General features: G+C 37.3%; 1 long non-coding RNA gene across 8 annotated transcripts in view; it reads left to right on the forward strand.

Moving 5' to 3' along the window:
• The window catches only part of LOC116585033, a 155,588-nt gene that overhangs the window by 9,464 nt on the left and 120,891 nt on the right, over positions 1-25,233 (forward strand). For 6 of the 8 annotated variants that reach the window (XR_004283437.1, XR_004283436.1, XR_004283438.1 and 3 more), the window contains exon 4: positions 19,022-19,130. This is a non-coding gene — a long non-coding RNA (uncharacterized LOC116585033). Of the gene's footprint in view, positions 1-19,021; positions 19,131-23,858; positions 23,920-25,233 lie in introns of those variants that run through there. The other 2 variants (XR_004283440.1, XR_004283441.1) reach the window with 2 other exon arrangements.

Raw genomic sequence — 25,233 nt, forward strand, 5'->3', positions numbered from 1 at the left:
ATTGGCTAGAACTTAGTCACATGGCCATGACTGAACAGGAGGCTGAAATTTAGTTTTTTATTCAGTTGGCAACGCACCTGGAAAAAACTTGGCATTCTGTTACCAATGAGGAAGCAGAGAATGGAGCTGAGGGTAGGCAGCTAACATTCTCTGCCGCACTTAAAATAATCTCAGAAATCATTCTCAAGGTTACATTATTAAAATCCTGCAGTTCTCGATGGACATCATAATGAAACTATGTTTTGTTGAAATTGTTTTTAAGTACTTATAAGAAAGAAGGAAAAGAACTTGCTTCATTTTAGAAACAGTCTTGATGAAACAGGTTTTTAATTGTTGGGACGTAACAGAAAATTTACTGAATGATAATTGAAAATAATATTGAATTTAGTACAGTAGAAGAGAGGGAAATTAATTTAATGAGATAATAACTTAGTTATTACAGTGACTTCCTGGTTAAAAACAAATAGAATCGTAGAGGTGAAAAAGAGACAAAGCAATGCGTAGAGTAGAAATGTAGATCTTCTGTTTCAGTTTTTTTCTGTGTTTAAACAGAAAAGGGAAAGATAAAAGAATTAGAGGTTTCTGAAGAGACACATTACCTAGTGTAATTTTGGGAACTTCAGTCTGTTAGCTGTATGCAGACTGTACTTTGAGGGGAAGGACCCACACCCTGTTAGGAAGCTATGGTGGTCCTCTCATCAATAGGAGTTTTCTGGGTTCTTGATGATGGCTTTGGATCCTGAAAAGACTATGTTTATTTTTTTAAATTAAAAAAATTTTTTTTTAAACTTTTATTTTTTTTGAATCAATACTTAATGTACCAAATATATATGTTAAAAATATAGTTCTTCCTTGAGCTTAAAATTTAATTTGATCATTTTATTCTATTTAAAAATCTGGCACATTTTTGGAATTTTAGGGATGTGGTTGATTAATGTTTGATTCCATTCATAACTAAAGCTCCCTTACACATTTTAAACTATACTTAATGAAATTGAATTTTATTTTCTTTCTAAGTTGCTTAGTCACTTGTGAGAGCCTTTCCAGTATTTAAGTAACTATTTTAATAGGATAAATGTAACCTATAAAAATAACTCTTGGGTTTTCTTAAATTTTTTAAAACTGATGGATTTCAGCATAAAATCTTTGCTATAAATCAGTTTTCTAGTGCCATCAATTTAATTTGGAATCACAAGCATGACATGTTTTGTAACGGGTCACATTTTCTCGATTATTTCTAAACTTTACTAAGAAATAGTAAAGTTATAGGTTTGACTTATAGGTTTGATTTACTTAAGCATATATGTAAACACACACACACACACTCACACACACATACACAATTCTCTAAGTTTAAAGCTACTAATTCTCTTGGAAACAATTATGTCATTCAAATAGTTTTGGGGTTAACATTATAAGCACTTCTGTAGATTACATTTTAAATTAGCTGAAGCTGAATATTAACCAGAGATATCCTCTGGAACATCTGAGCTCTGGAACTACAGATGCCCTTAAAATTCGTCTTAGCATCTTTGGCTGTCAATGAGCCTCAGTCCTCCAGATTCAAGTCGTCTGTTAACTTCATCCTTCTCTTCATAAATGGAGTTTACATTTGGTCCATTTGATTGGTTTCAGCTAATCTATTCCGGTATTGTTCTACTTTAAATTATTTTCATATTTTTTCCTGATAGAATTAATGTGTATCATTCTTAATCATATTGGATTGGGTTTTATTTCTCTTTCAAGGCTTTTTCTAATTGGTTCCTTTTATTTATTTATTTATTTATTTATTAAGATTTTATTTATTTATTTGAGAGAGAGAGAGGCAAAGATAGCAAGAGAGAGTACAAGTGGAGAGGAGAGGTTAGAAGCAGGCTCCCCGCTGAGCGAGGAGCATGGGACTTCATCCCAGGACCCTGAGATCATGACCTGAGCCAAAGGCATTTGCTTAACCCACTGAGCCAATCAGGCTAGGAACCTTGAATGAGGATGGTGCAATTAGAATGGAAGCAAAGGGAGAAATGGAGACGTGTCCTAAAAGGAGAATGAGAGTACACATTAAGATTAGGGATGGAGTCTTAGAAAACACCGAGCAAAGATCCCAGCGGTAAGGTGGAGACAGGTGGTTCCAAATGCTCATTCCATAAGCCTCTGCCCTTACAAATCCCCTGCATTCTTGTGGTTAGATGCTGATATGCTTTCCTACTGACCCCCTTGAGAACTCACTATCTAGAATATTTATCTAGACTTAAGTTATGGAAAAGCTGTAACTCCAGAGTTTCTCCTGGGCCTTTTGGTAGCCGTGATTCGGCAAGCAAGGACCGATAAGTGTTGTTTGAAGCAATGGATTTTTGTTCCTCGTCCACAGGCCCCGATCTGTGTTTGGGAAACTGGAGGACGAACATGAGAGCGGTAGTTGGAATGCACTTCAATAATGACAAGTGCCATCTTCTTGCTGAAAGAGGGACTGGGCGAAGATTACTTAATTTAAGAGGGCGCGCTCTCTTCTTCAGCATGAACCTGTTCTGTGTTGTCTCGGAAAATCACTCTTTGTTCTTAGGGTGGATGTGTGAGAGAGAGAGAGAAAGAGAGAGATGTGCAAATCTGATACAGTTTTGAATTTGTAAATGAGCAGGAAGAATGCCGAGGCATGTTGTTGCCTCGAAGCAGTGGAAGGACGCCCTACTGGGGAGGTCCTCGAAGCCCCACTATTCATCCGTCTACAACCCTCCCTGTTTATGTCATTCTGGACTGACTTATTCAGTATTTGGGAAGTAAGCTACCGAGTCCAGTGTATTACACTGGTTGCAAGAGAATGGGGGTTTTCTTAAGTAGAAATAGAAGTTGACAATGAAGGTTTAAGCATTTGTGAGAGAAAAGAAGGGACAGCGGGACAAGGAAGCAAGTCTAGAAACTACAGTATTCCCTCAAAGAGGTTCCCTGTGAGTGGATTAAGCTGGGTTTCTTTTTGTTGTTGTTGTTTCTTTTTCCCTTTCCCCTTAGACTGTGGAAGCATATCTTCATGTTTTATCTTATAAATTTTAGTCTCCTTTGATGTTTGAGATTTGTAGAAAGCTGTTAAAATATAACAAAGATATTTTTACCATATTTGCTTTACCCTTCTCTATTGTTTTTTTTTCTTTAAAAAGATTTTATTTTATTTTTGTATTCCTTTATTTTATTAACATACAATGTATTATTTGTTTCAGGGGTACACGCCTGTGAATCATCAGTCTTACACATTTCACAGCGCTCACCATAGCACATGCCCTCCCGAGGGCCCATCACCCGGCCACCTTATTCCTTTTACCCTTCTCCCCTCCGGCAACTCTCAGTTTGTTTCCTGAGATTAAGAGTCTCTTATGGTGTGTCTCCCTCCTCTGGCCCATCTTGTTTCTTTTTTCCAATAGTTTTAGAGTAATTTACTGACATGATACCCCTTTCTCCTAAGTAATTCAGAGTGTGGTTTCTTAAAGCAAGTGTATTCTTTTACGTAACTACAACACAATGATTAAAATCAAGAGTTTGATATTAAAATGATGCTGGTCTCTAGTCTCTAGACCTTTTCCATATTGGAACATTGGGGTCCCAGTAATGTTTACCCCCCAGAGTGTTACCTTCAGTGGTCATGTTCCTTCTGTCTTCTGTAATCTTGACCAGTTCTTCAGTCTTTGTATTTCATGGATCTTCATGACCTTGACATTTTTGAAGAGTACAGGCCAGTTGTTTTCTGCAATATCTTTCTGTCTAGATATGTCTGAAGTCTCCTTGTGGTTTTTATAGGATTATTGCAGAAGTGAGGCTGTGTTCTTCTCTGCACATCTTATCAGGAGATGCAAGATGTGGGCACCCCAGTACTGTGGATGTTAACTTTGACTCCCTGGTTAAGGTAGAGATTCCTGCATTGTTCCACTGTAAGCTTACTCTTTATCCTTTTGTAATTAGTAGTTATCTGTTGGGGAGACTAGTTTTCCAGTTTTAAAAACATTCTTAAAAATTGTGAAGTATAATTCTACTCCACATATTTGGAAAGAAAGTTTTGTTTCTTTTTCTTTTTCTCCCACATCCACTCCTTAGTTGTCTGCTTGCCTGCTCTCAGCTGTGCCACTGGGACGCAGCCTTGCATCTCTGGTCTAAGCATGTCCACACTGCCTTAGCAGAGTGTTGAGGGGTGGAATAGAGTCCACAATGCCCATCACTCCCTCATCTCTTCAATTCCCAGAACACAGCTGTAAAAATGACATGAAATGTACTTTGTTAAGAGTTTTGGGAGTTTCTGAAAGGGATTCTATCAAATGGAAAATAAGGGACATTCCTGTTTTGCTCTATGACATTTAAGAAAGCTTTTTCTGCTGATAGTTTTCTGAATACCTTTCTTAGAAAAGACACTGAGGCAATGTGTTCTGTAGACCTTACATATTCCTCCTTTTCCCTTATGTAGGAAGCTTAGTTCCTGCCCAAGATCAAAGTCACTGAACTTAAAAAGTACTACTCCCGTACCTAAAAGTTAATAATAATAGGTTATTATTATTACACATCCAGTAAAGGCTCAGAATTCTTTCACTTTGAGCAATTCTTTGCAGATAAATTGAATATAAAGCCAGGGAAAATGTGCTTATAATAGAAAAACTCTCCATGTTAGCATAATGAACAGTCACAGTGAAAGGAAACATTTTACTCTGACCTATATGATACCTTGTTGCTTCTGGTTTGCCTTTACAGATTAGATAGTGGGAAAACTCATAGGGTGAAACATGGGTATTTCCTTTTCAATGTCTGTTTCCATAACAGATGAGATAAGATGTTGAGGGAGTGTGTGTGTATGAGAAATGAGATGCCACTTTCCTTGAGAGGTAATAAAAGGAGTAGCATGCTTATTGAAATTTCCATTCTGTCAAAAACCTGATCCAGTGGATATTTCATTCTAAATAATGGGAGGATCTCACATTCTCTCGATTTCATTTTAGATTGTTTTTTGCCATCGGGAAAGAGATAGGGAGACTTCTGTTTTTGTTTTTGTTTTCTCTTACCACAACACAGTATGTGTTGGAACTACTGGCAATCAGAGCATTTGAAACAGTGAGTGAATTGTTTGGATTGGTTACCTTGAAGAGGCCTAAAGAATTTGGCGGACATCCAAAAGCCAGAGACATTGCACGAGTTAAGGGTAAAATTGATCTGCCTTCCAGCTTTCTGTCCAAACGACTGCCTCCTTCTGTTGCAGCTTTGGCGACTGATCTCTCTTTTTTGGAACACTGAGGTTTTGAAAGCCCTGATAAATACTCAGTAAAAGCTTCCAGCCAAGGTCAAGGAAGCTGCTTCCTTCCTTCCAGACACAGGCACCTAGGCTGCTGGCGTAGGCATGGAAAGTGCATCTTGGAGGAATGCAGCCTGTTCCCCCTTGAGCTCTGTTCTCTTCTTTCCTCTTAGTGCATTCAACTGTCTGAGCTTCTGACTCACAGCAGAGATACTGTTGCTGCCCGAGGGTAGTAGTTATTTGGCTATCCTGGAATGCCCTTGCACTGAGAAAATTAGAAGCTGGGGGAATCAATGAATTTTCCCACTGTGTGCATTTCCCACTAGCTCTTCCTGCCTCTGATTCTGCCATTTTAGAGGGAACAGCCTCCCCACTTTGCAGGCTACCAGTTTGTCTGTGGAATCAGTTGGGGCATTGAATGCATCTGGAAGAGATGCTTCTAGAGCAGGGAGCAGAAAGAAGGATAGAGTGTTTTCTTTTTCTGATCCCTCAGAGAATGAGATATTCCACATAAGTCTGGATAACTGAAACTTCTGCCTTTAACATTAAAATTTGTTTTTAACTTTGAGAAGCACTATAGCATAGTGGCTAAGCACATAGACTCCGAGGCAGCTTAGCTGTGTTTAAATCCTGACTCTACCACTTTCTAGCTTTGTAAATTTCAGGACTGTACTTAACCTCTCTTGCCTCATTTTCCTCCTCCATAAAGTAGGGGCAATAATAGACTCTGTAAATTTATTGGTTTTGCTTGTTTATTTGTTTTTAGAGAGAGAAAGCACATGCTTGCCTGCACCAAGTTCAAAGAGGGGCAGAGAGGGAGAGAGAGGAAAAAGGGCGAGACTCCATGCTGAGCCCAGAGCCCTGACTTGGGGCACAGTTCCGCAACCCTGAGATCATGACCTGAGCTGAAACCCAGAGAGTCAGGTGCTCAACCAATTGAGCCACCCAGGGGCCCCCAAACTCTGTACAGTTACTGTAAGAATTAAAGAGGATTAGATGAATTAATATATGTAAAGCATTAAAACAGTGCTAAATATGTTGAGTCCTAGGAGAGTTATTATTAATTCAACCATTCATATGCAAATCTTGCTAGTCATTGTACCTACCTTTTTGTTTTATTTTATAAAATACATTGAATGTTGAGTACCTGGTGCTTTCCTATCCAGAGAAATTAACATAGTCATGCCTTCAGGTCGTGCTATGATGATGTCGATGGTGAAATGATAGCTAATATTGTATAATGAGCAGGTTTCATGCATATTGCTGGTAATCCCTACAATAAACCTCTAAGACAAGTACACTTATAAATAGGTTAAGAGGATTTCAGTACTTGCCCAGTTTCACACCACCAGACATAAAGATCTGAGATGCAAATCTGGAGGCTGAGTGACTTCAGAGCTGGTGCCTTGGACCCCTCACCACGCTTCCTGGTGCCTTGGCCTTCTGGTCCAGGTGCTGGGGATTCTCAAACTTGGACATGCATTAGAATCTCCTGGAGGCGTTGTGTTAGAAGGCCTGATTGCTGGCCTCCCCGCCCAAGCTTAGATGCGGTAGTCTTGGCGTGGAGGGTGAGTACTTGGTGCTAGGTTGCTAGGTGCTGTTGATGCTGCTGTTCCAGAGATTACGCTTTGAAAACTGCTATCCTGCATGGAATGATGCCAGATTGTTATTAATTTCCATTATTATTATATTTTTTAAGATTTTTATTTGTTTGACTGAGAAAGATGCAGGGAGAGAGGGAACCCAAGCAGGGGGAGTGGGAGAGGGGGAAACAGGCTTCCTGCTGAGCAGGGAGCCCAATGAGGGTCTCCATCCAGAACCCCAGGATCATGACCTGAGCGGAAGGCAGAAGCTTAACAACTGAACCACCCAGGCACCCTTCCCATTATTTTTTTACGGTCCCATTACCGTTAGCTGCCACTTGAAGCTAGCTGTGTGTACTCTTGCTCTCAAGCCCTATTATATACACATTAAGCTGTTCTAAAACTCTCAGCGGCTCACATCCAATGGCCTTGAATGTGTGGATTTTATGGCAGCACCTGGCATTTGGAGGTTCCTTTTCTTTCACCGCTCAGCTCCCTAGAGCATCTGGTTCATTAACTCTGCTGGGAGCTTGACCGACTTCTTTGCATATTGCTTCTTTTTATTTCACTGTAAGAAAAGTGTTGACGAACGAAGCTCAGTAGATTTAAAATTTCCATCACGTGCCACCTTTCTCTTCTCCACGTTGAGGGCTATTCTCTGATACAGTGTTGCATAGTCAAGCATATTGCAGACTTGGGTCTGCCTCCTCAACTCAGGAGGCTTCTCGCTCCAAGGACCTGGGGTTTTTACGTCTACATTTTGTTTTCTCTCTGTTTCTTTGAGTCTGATATGGGGCTTGATCCCAGGACCCTGGGATCATGACTTGAGCTGAAGGGAGCTGCTTAATGACTGAACCATCCAGACACCCCTAGTTTTAGCTTCTATCCATATAGTTCTAATCCTGTGTAACCCATGGAATGGTCACAGAATTAAAGCAAGATTTTGTTCTTGGTAGAACTTTTTTTCTCTTTGATAAGAAGTAGATCCTTGATCTCCGGGCTGCTTTTACTGAGCTTAACAGCATAAGAGGTAGGAAGCTCACAAGTCTGGCCTCCTCTGAAGTGGTGGGTTCCTCATGCTGCTGAAGTATAGATAACTTGGAGTGCACTTCTCTGAGTCATAATAGGAAGCGAAGTTGGCTCACTTTTCCCCTGATGGCATGTTTATTTTTTGCATTCCTTTTTTTGGGCTGTTTAGTAGTAAACTGAAGTAAACACAACCTTAGCTATAGCCCAAGTCCTCATTTTAGGCCATACTTTGTGCTCTGGATAATTCATGTTCCCTCATATTTACTGTCACCTTATAAGCCCATATTTAAATTTCTATATTGTGAAATACTTTTAATATAGGCCCCTTCTACTTTGCTGTATGGCAGTCATCTTCCAAACTCCCCCCTCCACCCATGCTCACCTCTGGACCTCATGCTGACAGGGAAAAAGAATATTTATTTTCTTAAGCCCCTACAAATTGAGATTTCCATTACTTTTAACTGAATGCATTCCTTAATTGATTTTTCTCATATAATCAGAATTCTGTAAGGTAGGGCTCTTCTAGAGTTGGTTAATTCAGTGGCTCAAAAAGTCGACAGAAGCCAAGGACCTTTCCATCATTTCTATTCTTCCATTCTCCTCATGACAGATTACCTCGTGGTTGCTTCATGACTGCAGCAGCACCAGCCATCACATACTTTCATATCAATATTAAGAGGAAGGGAAAAAAGAAATCTTTCTATCTTGGGTCTCTTTTTAGGAAAAGGAAAACATTTCCCCCAAAGTCCCTCAGCAGACTTCTCCCTGTGTCTCACTGGGTCCCATGCTATGCCAAACAAAATGTTTGCCAAGAGGGATAAAACAACTATGACTGGTTCCAGTCAATCTAGAGTCACCTGCTGGGGAGGGTGGTGGGCCCTATCTTCCCTGAAGAAAATAGCTACATGGAGAGCAACTAATAAAATCGAGGTTCTGTTAGAAGGAGAAGAGGAATTGCTGGTATAGCAACTGACAATGTCTACCACTGAAGTAGGATTGGTCTCTTTGGCCTGAGTCACATTCATGGATTCTTGGACTGCTTAAGAGAAAGTGGTTCTTAGGGAGATTTTGGATATTCTGATATACAGGAACCAAAATTAGTTTTTATTTGGATAAGTTAATTTAATTGGGAAATGAGTATTATATAATCACAAGAATAATACAGGATGATGGACTTCAGCCTAAGAGAGATAAATGTGTAGTTAAAAAAGGAATTTTGTTTTTATTTTTAAATATTTTATTTACTTATTTGAGAGAGAGAGGGAGAGAGAGCACAAGAGGGAAGAAGGTCAAGAGGGAGAAGCAGACTCCCCGAGGAGCTGGGAGCCCAATGCGGGACTCGATCCCCAGACTCTGGGATCACGACCTGAGCGGAAGGCAGTGGCTTAACCAACTGAGCCACCCAGGTGCCCCATGGAATTTTTTGTTTTGTTTTGTTTTGTTTTTGTTTTTAAAATAATATTAAATATATGCTATGAGACAGCCCATATGGAGGACTTACTTTCACTTTGCCTTTGAATAACTTGAGCTCTCTGGAGAATAATTCCATTCTAAGGCAGGTGCATTGCTACAAATATCTGAAAATGAGAAGCTAAGAATGAAAGTAGGCTAGTGTGACTTCCTAGTTATTATTTATTTTTGAGGTGAAGGTTTGAGATGATTCTTAATTTTGCAGATGCTGCTCAGTCCTCAGAGAGCAGGAGCTCACAAGCTTGAGGGGTTTGTTTTGATGAGTGGAATCTGGCAACCTCAAAACCATAAGGACTGCCTGGCTTCAAAAAAAACAAAAACAAAAACAACACAGAGAGGGACCCTGTTGTGATTAGAAGATAACTTTTACAAAATATTTACACATGAGTAGAACTAGGTAAATAGAACATGAATAAAGCAGGTAGACCTATCAGAGCAAAATTACAAATCAGACAATAATAAATGATGTATGTTTATTTTGGAGACATCAACTGGAAAAAATAGGCATGGTCCATCCAGCTATCACTCAAGACAGAATTAATGATTAATTTTTGCCATATAAAGAGATGATTTTTTCCATCATTACTGGTTTGTGGTAGCAGTCTGTGTAACTTCCTTCAAGAGCTTCATTGGCATATTCAGTATAAGATGTGTCCTTTCCCATTCCTATGTACCTCTAGAACTTCGGAATGCTTTGTCCTTTCCAAAACTCATTTTTTTATTTTTCAGTTCTTGTCAGATGGCCAGGCAGCTACAAAATGATTTAATATTCTACAACAGCACAACTCTTAAAGGGATATTTACCTATTTTTTGCTTCACATTTTATAATTTCATTTTATAAATTTTAATATGAGCTTGTAATTTTAATCCATAACAGTGAAAGAGCAAATCAGATTTGATTTTGTCACAGAGTATTTGGGCAGGATAAGGTCCTTTCGTTTGCCCCGTTTATAGATAAACCACAGTTACTTTAAGTATCTAAGGCCTTCTATGAGGCACCCTACTCCCTGACAACCTAATGGCAGGACATCCTAATTCTTTTCTAATCCTATATATATATCTACATACACACATATAATCCTAAATATGTATTATATATATATATATATATATATATATATATACACATGTACATATACATGTGTGTGTATATATATGACTCTGTGTGTGTGTGTGTGTGAGACTTAGGGCAAGATACTTAGTCTCTCTGTGTCTCAGTTTCCTTACCTATAAAATGGGAGCTAACAATATTATTTATCTCTCACAGTAGTTATAGAGATTAGATTAGTTAATGTATGTGAAATCCTTAGAACAGTACCTGGCCCAATAGGTACTCAGTAAATACTAAGTACTATTATCCCAATAATTATTTAGAAAACATATTAAAAATACAATTCTCCAATACTGGCAAAAACTATTAGATGGCTGGCGTCTGTCAAAGATCTTTATGTAGAAAATATAGAACATAAGAAAATGTTTTATATTAGATATTTTATATAGGTTAAATGTAAGACCTGAAAATGGAGAAATGTTATGTTCATAGATTCCAAGATTCCCATATCATAATGAGGCAAAATCCCCTAAATAAAATGATAAATTAATTCATTTTCAGGCAAAATACTAGTTAGGTTTGTCTTTCTATTTTTTTTTTTTTTTTTATGAAATCTGATGAACTGATCCAAAAACTTACTGGAATAGTAAAGATGCAAAAATAACCAAGATGAAGAACAAAACTGGAGGAATTGCCTTACGAGGTATCAGTATTCCTCATAAAGCTGTAGTAACTAAGCAGTGTGCTATTGGCCAGGGGTAAACTAAAAGGCTAGTGGTATAGAAAAGGGAATTTAGGAGACACTAACAAAAATAGAAAATAACATCGAAAAAAAGGAAAAGGTGCCGGACTGGCCGAGTCAGAAGACCAGGTGACTCTTGATCTCAGGGTCCTGAGTTCAAGCTCCATGTTGAGGGTAGAGGTTACTTAAATAAATAAATATTAAAAAATAAAAAATTTTAAAAACGACATTACAAATCAATGCATGAAGGATAAATAAATAATTGGCTATCTGTATTTACAAATTAAAACATTTCTGTATTCAAACTCTATAAGAAAGAGTAAAGGTAAATAGAAGATCTAAATATAAATGCAGAAAGAACTGAAAGTATGCAGCTCAAGGTCATGATAATGAGATGGAGTGTGAGCAGGAGAGTAAAATGGAACTGGAAAAGTTAAAATGGACTTTAGTTATGTCGGGGTGGATTTCTTTTTCTAAAGACTGGGTCACACCCATGTAGAGCTGGAGCATAGATGTTTGCTCCCTTAGTCATTAAATTTTTGTGTTTTGAAAATTTCACAAGATCAAAGTGTAGAAAAAGAAAATGACAGCTCTGCAATTAATGAAGATGTTTTATTTTTAGGAGTGAATTTTTTTAGGACACTCACACAAAAAGATTGAGAGTACCCTACACATATCATGTCAACATTTATATCGGAAAAGGCTGGGCCACCATGGTGGGATCTACAAGTAGACAGAGCAGAGGATCTGGACTGGGGTCAAAATAGAAGCATTGGTCTTGTTAAAGGAATTCATGCAAATGCTATCGTCAAATTGTATGCTTTCATTTATTCAGTCTATTGAACACATATTTATTGAGTACCTAACATATATTAGACACTAGGCTAAGCCCTGAGGTTTCAACAGTACAGGATAAGAGCCTTACTCTGAAGATTAATCTCTCGTGGCAAAGGCATTCTTTTTTTTTTTTTTAAAGATTTTATTTATTTATTGGACAGACAGAGATCACAAGCGGGCAGGGAGGCAGGAGAGAGAGGAGGAAGCAGGCTCCCCACAGAGCAGAGAGCCAGATGTGAGGCTCTATCCCAGGACCCTGGGATCATGACCTGAGCTGAAGGCAGAGGCTTTAACCCACTGAGCCACCCAGGTGCCCTGGGAAAGGCATTCTTTAAAATAAAGATTATTTAGATACATATATCATGACAAAATTTGATCTTACTACAAAAGAAAACTAGTTATACTTGTGTGTGATTTAGTATTTTCTATATTGATCGTCAAATTAATTGAAGAAAACACTTTATATTTGAAATTATTTCTTTGGCAGTTATCAATTTATTGCCTCTAATCTCCAGTTGCACCCATCATAATCCTGTATACAATTATGAGTAAAAGGTGCTGCATGTTTTCTGAGATGGGTTGTGACTAGCCTAAAAGGAGGACAATCATTTTCCCAATACTTTGTTCTAGAGTTAGAACAAAGTCTCTGTAGTAGATTGAAAAATGGCCCCCCAAAGATATCTAGGTCCTAATCCCTGGAACTCAAGAATATAATCTTATTTGGAAATAGGCTCTTTGCAGATGTAATCAAATTAAACTGAGATTATCCCAGATTGGAGTGGGCCCTAAATACAGTCCCTATAAGAAAAGGGACAGTTACACAGGAATTTCTCAAAACTCTCAGAAACTATACAACACATACTGATTCAACAACACACTCCTAAATAATCATAAGGAAGTCTCAGAGGAAATGACAAAGGTGTATTGAACTAAATGCAAGTGAAGTTGCAGTATATAAAAACGTGGGGGGGCATGGCTACCTTGGGGAGATTTATAGCACTGATAGCACACTTTAGAAGTGAGGAAAAAATCTCAATAAGCTGAAGTCCTACCTAAAGAACCTAGAAAAAGAAGAGCAAAATAAACCCAAATCAAACAGAAGGAAGGAAACAATATGAGATGTAATTAGTAGACCAAGATGGGCACCTGGGTGGATCAGCAGTTCATGATCTCAGTGTTGTGAGATTTAGCCTTGAGTGGGGCTCTGCGCTGGACATGGAGCTTGTTTAAGATTCTCTCTCTTCCTCTCCCTCTGCCCCTCCCCCCTGTCATACCCCCTGTACTCTTGATTTAAAAAAAAAAAAAGAAAGAAAGACAAGTAGAGAAAATCAATGAAACAAAGAGCTTGAGCTTTGAAAAGATCAATAAGATTGATAACCCTCCAGCAAGACTCAAAGTTAAAAGGAGGGGACAGAACCAGTATCAGGAAGGAAGAGGGTATCACTACAGACCAGGCAGATATCAAAATGACAGTAGACTACTCTAAACAATTGTACACACAGACATTTGACAACTCAGATGAAATGGACCAATTCTCAAAAAACACAAACCACCACACTCATCCAATATGAAATAATTTGAATTGTCCTATTACTGTTAAATAAATTGAATTTCTAATGAAAAACATTCCCCCCAAAGAAAACTTGAAGCCCAGGTGGTTGCACCAGAGTATTCCACTAACTGTTTAAAGAAGAATTAATACAAATTTTACATAATCTTTTCTAGAAAGTAGAACAGAGGGAGCACTTCTCAATTCATTTTGAAGCTGGTGTTACCCTGATACCAAAATTAGGCAAAGACCAAACAAAGAAAGGAAATCATATATAGTATTCCTCATGTATATAAATGTAGAAATCCTTAATAAAATATTAACCAGTAGAATTCATCAATATATAAAGAGAATTACATTCCACAGTCAAGTGGTGCTTATTCCAGGATATAACCAATGAATTTTTTTAAGGATTTGAAAATAGAATAATTTCAAACTAAATATGAAAAATTTTATATTTATGGAAAGTTTTTGTATTTATTTCCTTTCTTTAAGCACAGAATGTGTTCAATAATGCCATAAAATACTCCATGCTGTTTAGTTATTGTGTGAGCCGCATGCACCCAGGAATATAATTTATGGTATTGATTCTGTTTTCTTTTCCTCATTGTAAGATTTCACCTAAGAAAGACTTAATAGCAATTTTTTGTGTGATTTTTTTCCACAAATAACATTTATAAAAGAAATATAACTATATTATTTTCAAAACGAAAATGTAAAATCACTGCATTGCTTTGTTAGTGGTATGTACATATTGGCTTTTTAAAAGATCATTTCTTAGTAACTGATTACACTTAAAAATATAGCTTTAGTCAAATCATTGACTCCACTGAACACCAAGTAATCAAACTTTGCCAGTTTTAAAAGGCCATTAAATCAAAGCAGTCTTTTTCCTTCTTCCTCTTGGAAACAAGTTATAAAAATGGAAGGACATACAATGTACTTTGGCTAATGTGAAATTAATAAATCACTAGAAAATTATTTTTAATATTCTGCAGAGAGTCTTATTGTAATCAAGATCAAAGCAGCTTCATGGCTTCTTAGCTTGTAATGGCCCACTACCACGCTTTGACTTTATTTTTCTGTTTCCGTAAAGACTTTATTTCTAGAAGTTTCTCTATTCCTTGTGGTGAGGGTATTTACTTAGAATACATCCCAATGAATTAGCCAGATAAAGACACAGTTTACACAGCTGAATATTATCAATTTTTCAGTGGTAGAAAGCATCGATGAAAATAGAATAAGTAAATCAAGAATGAAAGAAGTGACAACGAAAAACAAATTAAAAATTACACATATCAAGGCCAGGGCTACTCATTGTAAATTTTTTCTGGATTTGAGTACAATACTGGTAGGCAAGAGCACATAATAGTTTAATGTGCTTAATGTTCTTTTGTATAAAATTATTGGCATTCATAGTCATGGGACCACTGTAGTTTTTATTTTTATGAAGGCCAAGTAGCAAGCACATTTGTGACATGAAAGATTTGTATTCAAGTCCCTTTACCTAAAAGCAGCCTAGTGCACAGAGCTTATTAATATATCCTCAACTGATATATAAATGATCAAACTAATCTTGATTTACCAACTAAATAGAATATGAAATCTCAACAAGCAAAATTTATTAATTTTTACATTGGGCTTTATATACTTCTATCCTGCTTCTGAAAGATACAAAGAGGAAATTACAGCTTTTGTGGTTTCTTTAGGCTTTAGTATAATGTAGTTGGTCCTAAACTGCTGATCAGGAAGTAAACTTTAAGATTTCTTTTGTGTTGGTTTACCTGTGGCTACCTTGTAAGAAGAACATGCTTTTTTATTCTTATTTATACTTTCAGATGGTGATCCATCCCCTTCCTTCCTTGATTTGGTCTTTTCATTTAAAAAGGTATCTTTCATGATGATGGTTGAATTGTTAGACTCATGCATTCATTTGCTCCTTTGTCTTATTATAGACTTTTTCCAGAAAATGTCATTATGAGATTCCTGGCAATCTCAATCATAATCCAATTATGATTGGATTGGCAAGTTAATTCAGGCAAATATGAAAATATATGTCAATAGCAAATTGGAAAAATTCAATGGATATAATGACACCAAATAGTAAGGGTGTGGGGAAAATGAAATCATGTCCACTTTGGTTGAAGTCTAAGTTGGTTTGATGACTTTGGAGAGCAATTTGGGAATATTTTGTAAAGTTAAAGATGCATCTACCTTGCCAAGATACTTCTCTACCCTAGAACAACCCAGGCACTTGTACACAGGGAGATTCTTTGAGCAAGTTTGTAATATAGGAAATAATCCACTTAGCAGTGAATAAACACATAAGCCATGGATTATTCAAACAATTAGTATGCAAGATTTATAATGAATGGTCTAGGCCTACATGAGTAGAGAGTTAATTTCAAAAATTCAAAGGTGAGTAAAAAAAAAAAATCAGTTGTAAAGGATACTTAAAGTATAATTTATAAAAAATTTAGAAATAGTACTATTTATAGGTTCTACATACCTAATAAAAGTAGAAAACCATCATGAAAATAATACACACCAACATTAGGATAGTGGTTACTGCTGGGGAAGAAAATGGCAGATTGAGGGTTTAAAGGTACCTATAACATTTCATTTTTAGAAAGCAAAGTGAGAGAACTAAAGTAAAGAAAGCAAACTATTAACATATGTTAAACTTGGTATTTAACTTGGTATTTTAGCGTTGTTTCACTTATAGGTGTCTTTCCACATTGTCTTTTGAACTCTTATGTTTAAGTGGTTTCATAGTCATAAAGAAAAATATTTTCTAATTCCCCACTGTAAAGGGCTGACTTCAACCAGGTGAATGTGCTTCCATAGAAGTATCATCAAAGTATGGGAATTAAAGAGGTTTTCTCTTAAACTGGCCAAGGAAGTGGCAAGAGGAATAATTTGTCAAGGAATGACTTTTGAAAGTAGGCCAAGATACATTGTTATTTTCGTGGGAAATTATTCTGATACAGTCCTCTTTTTTTTTTTTTAAGATTTTATTTATTTATTTGACAGACAGAGATCATAAACAGTCAGAGAGGCAGGCAGAGAGAGAGGGGGAAGCAGGCTCCCTGCTGAGCAGAGAGCCCGATGCGGGGCTCGATCCCAGGACCCTGAGATCATGACCTGAGCCGAAAGCAGAGGCTTAACCCACTGAGCCACCCAGGCGCCCCGATACAGTCCTCTTTTAAAAAATCTTGAGGAGGGGTGCCTGGGTGGCTCAGTTGTTAAGCACCCGCCTTCAGCTCAGGTCATGATCCCAGGGTCCCTGGGATAGAGCCCCAAGTCAAGCTCCATGATGGGCAGGGACCCTGCTTCTCCTTCTCCCTCTCCGCCTGCTTATGCTCCCTCTCCCTCCTCTCTCGCTGTCTCTCTCCCAGTCAAAAAATAAGTAAATAAATAAATAAAATCTTAAAAAAAAAATTCTTGAGGACTTAACTTCTCCAGTACCCGTATTTTCTTAGTAATAAAAAATAATGGTGGGACGCCTGGGTGGCTCAGTCGGTTAAGCCACTGCCTTCGGCTCAGGTCATGATCCCAGGATCCTGGGATCGAGTTCCACATCGGGCTCCTTGCTTGGCAAGGAGCCTGCTTCTCTCTCTGCCTCTCCCTGCTTGTGCACTTGTGCTTGCTTGCTCTCTCTTTCTGAGACAAATAAATAAACAAAAATCTTAAAAAAAAATAATGATAATATTGCATAACATTTAATAAGCATTTACGGTATTCGGGTTCTGCTAAATTATTTATTTTCTCATCAAATTCTCACAGGGTCTCTGTGATGCAGGTATTATTATAAACCGCTTTGAAAGATGGACTAAATATTTTCTCTATTCACAAAGCAAAGCTAGTGCCTTACTAGCAAGAGTAACTGTTAGAATCATTTACTTGGTGAGAAAAACAAGTTAATAAGTAAATTAATGAAATATTTAAGGTAGTGGAGATGGTCCTTCCAGCATCCCTCGACTCTCAGTTTATAGTGGACTGCCCCATCAGTTGCTAGTGATAATTAACCTTGGGAAGAGTAAACTTACGTACTACTAACTTTAACAGACTCTGGCCATCCCTTTTGAATATTCTATTTAACAGTCTTTTCATTTCATTGCTAGTACCTCAAAAACTAATTTATTGAATGTGTAAACATGAGTTTATACTAATAGGCATCTGTCTGAATGGAAAAGATGTGCCTATGTCTAAATTTTCCTCCAGCTCAGAAAATTGTGTGTGTGTATAGTTAGATTGATTAGATACTAATTCTACTTCTGAGAAATAATGATCTTTTTATTAAGAAATAGAAATGGTGCATTTGTGCATTTAAAAAGAGCTTCACGTTGAGAAACAGTAGGTAGAGTTTTTATATATTAAAATCAAAGCAGGAAAAAATGCCCCAAATATTATTCAAGTGTATTTATTTCTCTCAGAAATAGGGAAAAGTTGAGGACAGGATCAGATATGGGATCGGACTGTAGAAGCTTAATTTCTGAAGTTATTTGAGAAGGAGGCTAATTTTTATTTTAGAATTAATTATAGTTGAATTTATTGAGCCATCAAATGCTCTAATAAGCACCTGTTGTTTTTCAAGAACTGAACTATCGTCTTTACAAGTAGGATTTCATTTAGCCCTGGCAACCTTGTATGCTCATTTTGCAAATGAGAAAACAAGATATGGGAGGGTAGGTAAAAAGCTCAAGGTTTGCATAGCTTGAGAATGGCAGAGTCATGATTCAACCTAGAGTAGAATTTGAATCCATATAATCATTTCTCTGCTTTTTCACCTCCTTCGAGCTGTTAAGGGGACTCAATGTAAAAACCTCCATAACTAGTTTTAGGACAAGCAGGTGAATCTGAGTTCTGAAACCTGCAACACCTTTTTATGGCAAGCTGAGCACGTACTTATTATTATTATTTTTTTTAATGAGAAGCAGTCACAATTAAGGATATTAACCTAAAGGACCTCAATAAAGATCAGGATAGAGTTTAATGGAAAAAAAAAAAATTGTTCTCTTTGGAAGACATGCTAAGGAACTACGAGTGGCTTTTCTTTTTATCCATGAAAAGATTAGAAGTAAAGTATTCTGGATTATTTTTCAGGCAGAGAAACTAAAAGAATGCAAGACAGGGAAGCAGGATTCCGAATATTATATATTGCTTAGTATTACAAAAGCAATACATGCACGTGGTAGAAAACAAGAAAATATTGACAAAGAAAAGAAAAAATTAAAAATCTATAACTATCACTGAGTGATAAATACCATCATTACCTTGGTGTATACAACTGTCTATTCTTTAAAAATCAAATCATGCTGTTCAACCTGTTTGGTGACTTGATTATAACTTTTTTAAAGGTTAAAAGCATTTATTTTCATTCCTTAGGGCATAAAAAGGGCATAGAAATGTCAATACAGTAAATATATACCTCTGAGGGTTTTGAGTACCTTTCTATAAAATGTATAACAGAGTATTATTTTCTTCTGTTCTCTATTCAAGGTGGTTCATGACAATTGTGATCTAGTTCTCGAGACCAGCTACTGGGTGAATGTCAGGACTCTCAAGAACTGAACTGGCCTCTGTGTCAACCATATGATTCTTCTTCCAGGTTAGAAGGCTAATCTAGAGCCGAAGTTGAAACAGACATAACCATCATTTGTGAAAGGTAGAAGAGATCCTACAGAATGAGTGTTTATCTTACACATAGGGAAAGTGAGGACTCCCGAATATGTCCAAGGCCATACAGCTGGGTGTTGCTGAGAGCCCCTAACTGAAATCCAGCTGTGCTAACTCAGTCCATGGCTCTGATATCCACTGCATATTGATATTGTCTCTCACTCAGGATTCCGTCTCATGAGATTGCAGAATAGAGCACTGTGTTCTAGCTCTATTTGGGGCAATGTTTCCAAGCTCCACACTCAGGGTCCTGCATAAAGAGGGCCTTGGAAACATCTCCACCATTAAGAAATTCCATGAAGCTTAGTAATTGTTCCCATTACCCTTTAAATATCCTTTCTACCAATGGAAGAACAGAATGCCCATTCATTGATCTTAGGATTTAAAACAGCCATTGGAAAGATTTTTAATTTGGTTTTCAAAGTCCTGCTACTGGGCTATGAGGCAGGGTGGAAGTTTAAGGTAGAGGGATAAATGTAGAGCAGAAGCTGGCCAGGGAATAGCCAAAGGTTTAATTTCACCAACACGAAGGCTTTTCTTTTCCTTCCTTTATCAATTGTCATTGTCCTCTTCATCGTCGGACTAAAATTTTTTTTTAGATCTAATCTATTTTATGCTTACTGTAGTCAGATACTGAGCTCAGTGCTTTTACTGTCTCCTTTCATCTTCTGAATCGTTATGTTTTTCCCATTGTACAGATTAGCAAACTAAGGCTCAAGAGATCTTGAGAGCCTCCTAGCTAGTAATCATGCTAGGATTTTTTGGGTCTCTGGAGCCAAACTGTGTACAGTCTATTATTTAATTCCTCTGACAAGAATCCATGAGGGGTCGAGGCCCCCAATCCCAAATCAGAGTAAGAGTAGGCTTGGAATTGATCTGCACAGTGGTATGAAAAAGGGGGCTCCAAGCTAGGGCACATGAGGCCTATGGCAATGAGTTTTCTGTGTCCAGTACTAAAGATTTTGATCTGTCTAACCATCCCAGAGGTTATGCCCCAGCGGTGGGGTAAGGAGAATCCAATATAATCAGGCTGTCTTCTTTTGTTTTACATATGACATCTACTTCCAGAGAAGAATCAGAGGTGGAACTGAGTCAGTGCAGTTAACATGCTGTAATTCCATTCTTGGCAAGTGAGAGGTTTATGTGTATTTAGGATCAGGACAGGGATGGGAAGGGTGAGGATCTTCCAACGGAAGGAAAACAATGTGCAAATCACAATAGGGTGTTGAAGAAGCACACTCAAGGTCATAAAGGTCACCCTGAAGGGTGGTCGACCAGCTTTCTCTCTGTACTGTTGCTGGGGGAGTATGCACATTTTTCGATTGGAATATATACAGTCTCAATTCTCAGAATATAGTCTCCAGGCCAGCAGCACCAGAATCACCTAGTAAGTGTTGGAAATGCACGTTCTCTGGCTTCATGTCAGACTTACTGAATTGGAAAACTTGGAGTGGGGACAGGTCTTAGAGATCCAGGTGACCAGTGCGGCTAACGTTTGAGACCCACTGACCAGCAGCATTACAATTTTTAATTGTCACAGCAGCCATACGGGTTTAGTATTATTATCTTTGTTCTACAGAAAAGAAATCCAAGAAATGTCCAGTTAATGTTGGATGTCATGCCCATCTAGTAAATAGCAAAACTGAGATTAAAATTCACTCTTACGTAGTTGTAGAGTTTTGGTGCCACCCTGCTTCTGGGTAATTTTAGCTGTTAACTGAATTTCATCTTTGAGTTAATCCGTTTGGACATTTTCTTCAGAAGTGATTATACTTTCATATCATATCATATCATATATATTTATGTTGCCACTAACTTAGCATTTCAGTGATATAATAGGAACTACGTTCTATATGAAATTCCCTGGAAACACTGCCAGATCAATTAACTTTCCTTCCTTTCCCCTTTAGCTCTTTTTCATCCACAATTTATTTTGAAAATCTCAATGCTAGGACAGTTAAAAGAATAATCCAATAAGCAATCCTACATTCTTTGCTAGAGTTATCAGTTGACATTTTTCCAGATATAACTCTCGACCTGTGGATATGCATCCATGTGCATATATGTTTTGAATCATACACACGCATTTTTCTGAGATCTTTGAAAATAAGTTGCAGATGTTGTAACAATTCACCTCTAAATTATTTTGTATGTGTCTCCCTGTAGAACTTTCCTTACACACCTTAGTACTACTAGTACACCGAATAGATTCAACAGTTGCTCATAATATAAATATACAGTCCATATTCTAACTTCTTCAATTATTAAAGAAAAAGTCCCTTATAGTTTTTTTTTTTTTAAAGACTGATTTATTTATTTTCGAGAGAGAGCAAGCTTGTGCAAGTGTGGTGGGGAAGGGCCGAAGGAGAGAGAGAGAGAGAGAGTCTTAAGCAGACTCTGTGCTGAGCACAAGCCCATAATGACTCGGGGCTGGATCCCACTACCCTGAGATCACCATCTGAGCTAAAACCAAGAATCAGATGCTAAGCCTACTGCACAACTCAGGTGCTGCCCCTTGCAGTTTTTTTGTTTTGTTTTGTTTTTGTTTTTGAATTCAAGATTTAACAGAAATCTTGCAGTGCATTTGCTGTCATCTTTTTAATCTCCTTCCTCTACAATAGTCCCTCTGTTCTTTTTGGTTGCTTTCATGCCCTTGACATTTTTGGACTATGGGCTCCTTGTCTAAGAATGTCCCCCTTCCCATTTTTGTACTTCCTGTTGCATCATGTTAGGAGGCACATGATGTCTGTTTGTGGCATTCTAGATTATGAACAATTTGGTTATTTAGTTACTTGATATCTGCTTAGATCTCTGTAGCATAAAGGGACTGCTTCCTCCTATAAATGAAAATTGATATGTGAGATGATGCTCTGAAACCTGCTCTTCAACTTTTCACTAGGTGGTGTTAGCCTCAGTATCACAAAAGCATGATTTTTCTAATGCTCTTATTTCTGAATTATTAACTGGCATTCTTCTCCATCATTTCCCCTCTTTTTCTCTCCCCTTTATTTTTAACATATTATGTATGTGCATATCAATGTAGGTATGAATGTGAATATTATGCATGTGTATGTATTATCACCATTTACTTTGATTACATTTTTTAAAAGATTTTTTTTAAATTTTATTTATTTATTTGATAGAGAGAGAGAAAGAGAGAGAGATCACAAGCAGGCAGAGAGCAGGCAGAGAGAGAGGGAGAAGCAGGCTCCCTGCTGAGCAGAGAGCCGGATGAGGGGCTGGATCCCCAGGGCCCTGAGCTGAAGGCAGAGGCTTACCCAACTGAGCCACCCAGGTGCCCCTGATTACATTATTCTTAACATTATCTTTAAGTCTAAGGTTAATCTATTATCATTTCTATTATTTTTTGAAGCATAAATACATCATAATTTTTAATGAATGATACTAAATGTATGGTCACTGAGTTTGTACCTAGATAGAAAAAATAGAAGAGATTTGATGATTTATGTAGCCAATGGGATGGGTCAGCCCCTTACTCTTGTAGTCTCTGTAATTCTTTAGGACTTTGTTGACATATTTGGGGCAGAGTGGAGGGAGGAAGAATGGCCAGAGAGAATCCTTTAGGTTTGATTTTCTGGGGTGCCTGGGTGGCTCAGTGGGTTAAGCCTCTGCCTTAGGCTCAGGTCATGATCTCAGGGTCCTGGGATCGAGCCCTACATCAGGCTCTCTGCTCAGGAGGGAGCCTGCTTCCCTTCGTCTCTCTCTGCCTGCCTCTCTGCCTATTGTGATCTCTGTCAAACAAATAAATAAAATCTTTAAAAAAAAAAAAAAAAAGATCTGATTTACCCCCCCCCCCCAAATTTCTGTATTTGTAGGCTATTTGTAGGAGAAATCTGCTTTAAATTGGGGTCGAAGATTGGTTCTCTGGTGCATTTTTATATCTTTGTGAGTTCAGTGGTCTTCAACAAGTATTTTTTATATATATATATATATGACTATGGCATATGTTATATTATTATGCTCTGTCTCTTTTTATATATATAAAAGTATATATTCAGTTGTTGTGAGAAGAGGATCTCTATATTTTCTTTGGTATTATGAGTCATCATCAGGTTTTATTATTGCTAAGGGGAAAAGAAATGACTAAGATCCAGAGAACCTTATGTTTCTTGAATAAAAGTTATAAAATAGGTCACAATGTTTGGAAACAACTTGTAGAATACATGAAAAATATAAGCATGATGAATTGTGAGAAAATAAAATTTGATTTGTGCTAGAGTGAGTGAATTGGGTTAAAGGTAGTAAGTTATATTTATCATCCCAAAGAGACTACAAACGTTTTTTGAAAAGTAGTCTTATTTTAGATAAAAATGCCATGTTAAAATTAAATTATTTTTTTAAAAATGATCATTTAGGCTTGAGAATATTATACATACTTTAAAAAGCATGATAGGAAAAAAACAGAAAAATGGGATTATCTTTAAAATGGAGATTAAGAAAAAGTAAAGTAGCTGAATATAATGATTTTCTAGCCATGTTCCTTCTGGTTTTCTTGAAAATTGTACCTCTCAGTGCTGGGAAAGCTCAGAGAAAGCCTAAGTCAGTGGTTGAGTAAGTGGGTTGGATGTTAGAAGTACATTTGCAAAACTTCAGAACAAATCTTCTGTTGCTTTATTTTTGTTTCATTTTTATTTTTTAGAAGACTTTATTTATCTATTTGACAGAGAACAAGAGAGAGAGAGTTCAAGCGGGGGAAGCTGCAGAGAGAAAAGGAAAAGCAGACTCTCCGCTGAGCAGGGAGCCCAATGCAGGGCTCAATCCCAGGACCCTGAGATCATGACCTGAGCCGAAGGCAGATGCTTAACTGACTGAGCCACACAGGTGCCCCTCTTCTATTGCTTTAAATAAAGCTTCCAGGATTCTATTTCTTTAACTTTTCTCCTGATTCTTCCATTAAAGACTGTATAAACACAGGATAACCATGTAGGGGGAGGAAATTTCTCAAATTTTTTGGAGAAAAGAATTTGAGGTAAAATATCTCAATCTTTCAGGTGCAAACAGGGCTGCCATGGATGTTGGACAGACTGTCCCTGTCTCTACTGGGGTTCCTGGCCAGGAGGAGAGAAGGGTCATGCTCTGACTGACAAGCTATGCACCTTGACAGAGATCAAGAGACTTCCGTCTGGCAGAAAGAGTGCCTTTCTGTAATATGCACAAAGGATGCCTATGGGCTAGGTTAAACCTGGCCACAATATTGGTGAAATTTAGAAATAATTATCTCTCTCTCTCTCTCCTTTTTAAAAATAATTCTCTTTTAAGTGCTGTTCTAGATGACTGTGTCAGAAGGAGACGTATGAAGGGGAAAGTAAAGGTCTAAAGGCTATACTCCTTGATTAAAATGACAGGTAGTGATTATCATTTTTTATCTTTCCTTATCTCTCTGGAAGAGGAAAGTGATCTTTCAAATTCCTTTATGATGAAAAGCAGTGATTATGTTTAAAAAAATATTTCTGGTGTTCAGCGTGAGCAAAATATTATTAATGGAATCTTAGTTTGGGGTATGTCTACTTTCATTTTTAGTTCCCAAATATTAGAATTTCAGAAGAAAATCATTTAAAAATACTGTTTATGGAAGTTTTTAAACTACTTTAAGATTTTTTATTCTTTATATTCATTCTCTGTAATTATATTAAGGTATCTTCTAAAAATCAGTGGCTTTTGAGGAACCATAAAATCTTACCCACAAAAGGTTATGGGATTTAAAAAAAAAAAGACCTTAAAAGAAGCATTTATTTCTCTTTTCTTCCTCATTCAATTTGTCAACCTTAAAAGTAAAACAGCCAGTTTTTTCATCAGCAAACTGTGTTTATTCAGGAACAGCACAGGAGTTACAATTTGGGCCAAGCATAGAGAAACCTTAGGCAAGTCTGGAGAATAAAGGAAAGGGATATAATTTTATAGAGGAGAGTGGGTAGTCTGAAAGTGCTGTTATAAACAAAAAGTCCATTGGACTAAACTGGGAGTTGAAAGTGTAGTGGCTTCCCATTGGCTGAGTTATGGAGATTTCTTATTGG

Source organism: Mustela erminea, chromosome 2 (assembly GCF_009829155.1).
Source record: "Mustela erminea isolate mMusErm1 chromosome 2, mMusErm1.Pri, whole genome shotgun sequence".
NCBI lineage: Eukaryota > Metazoa > Chordata > Mammalia > Carnivora > Mustelidae > Mustela > Mustela erminea.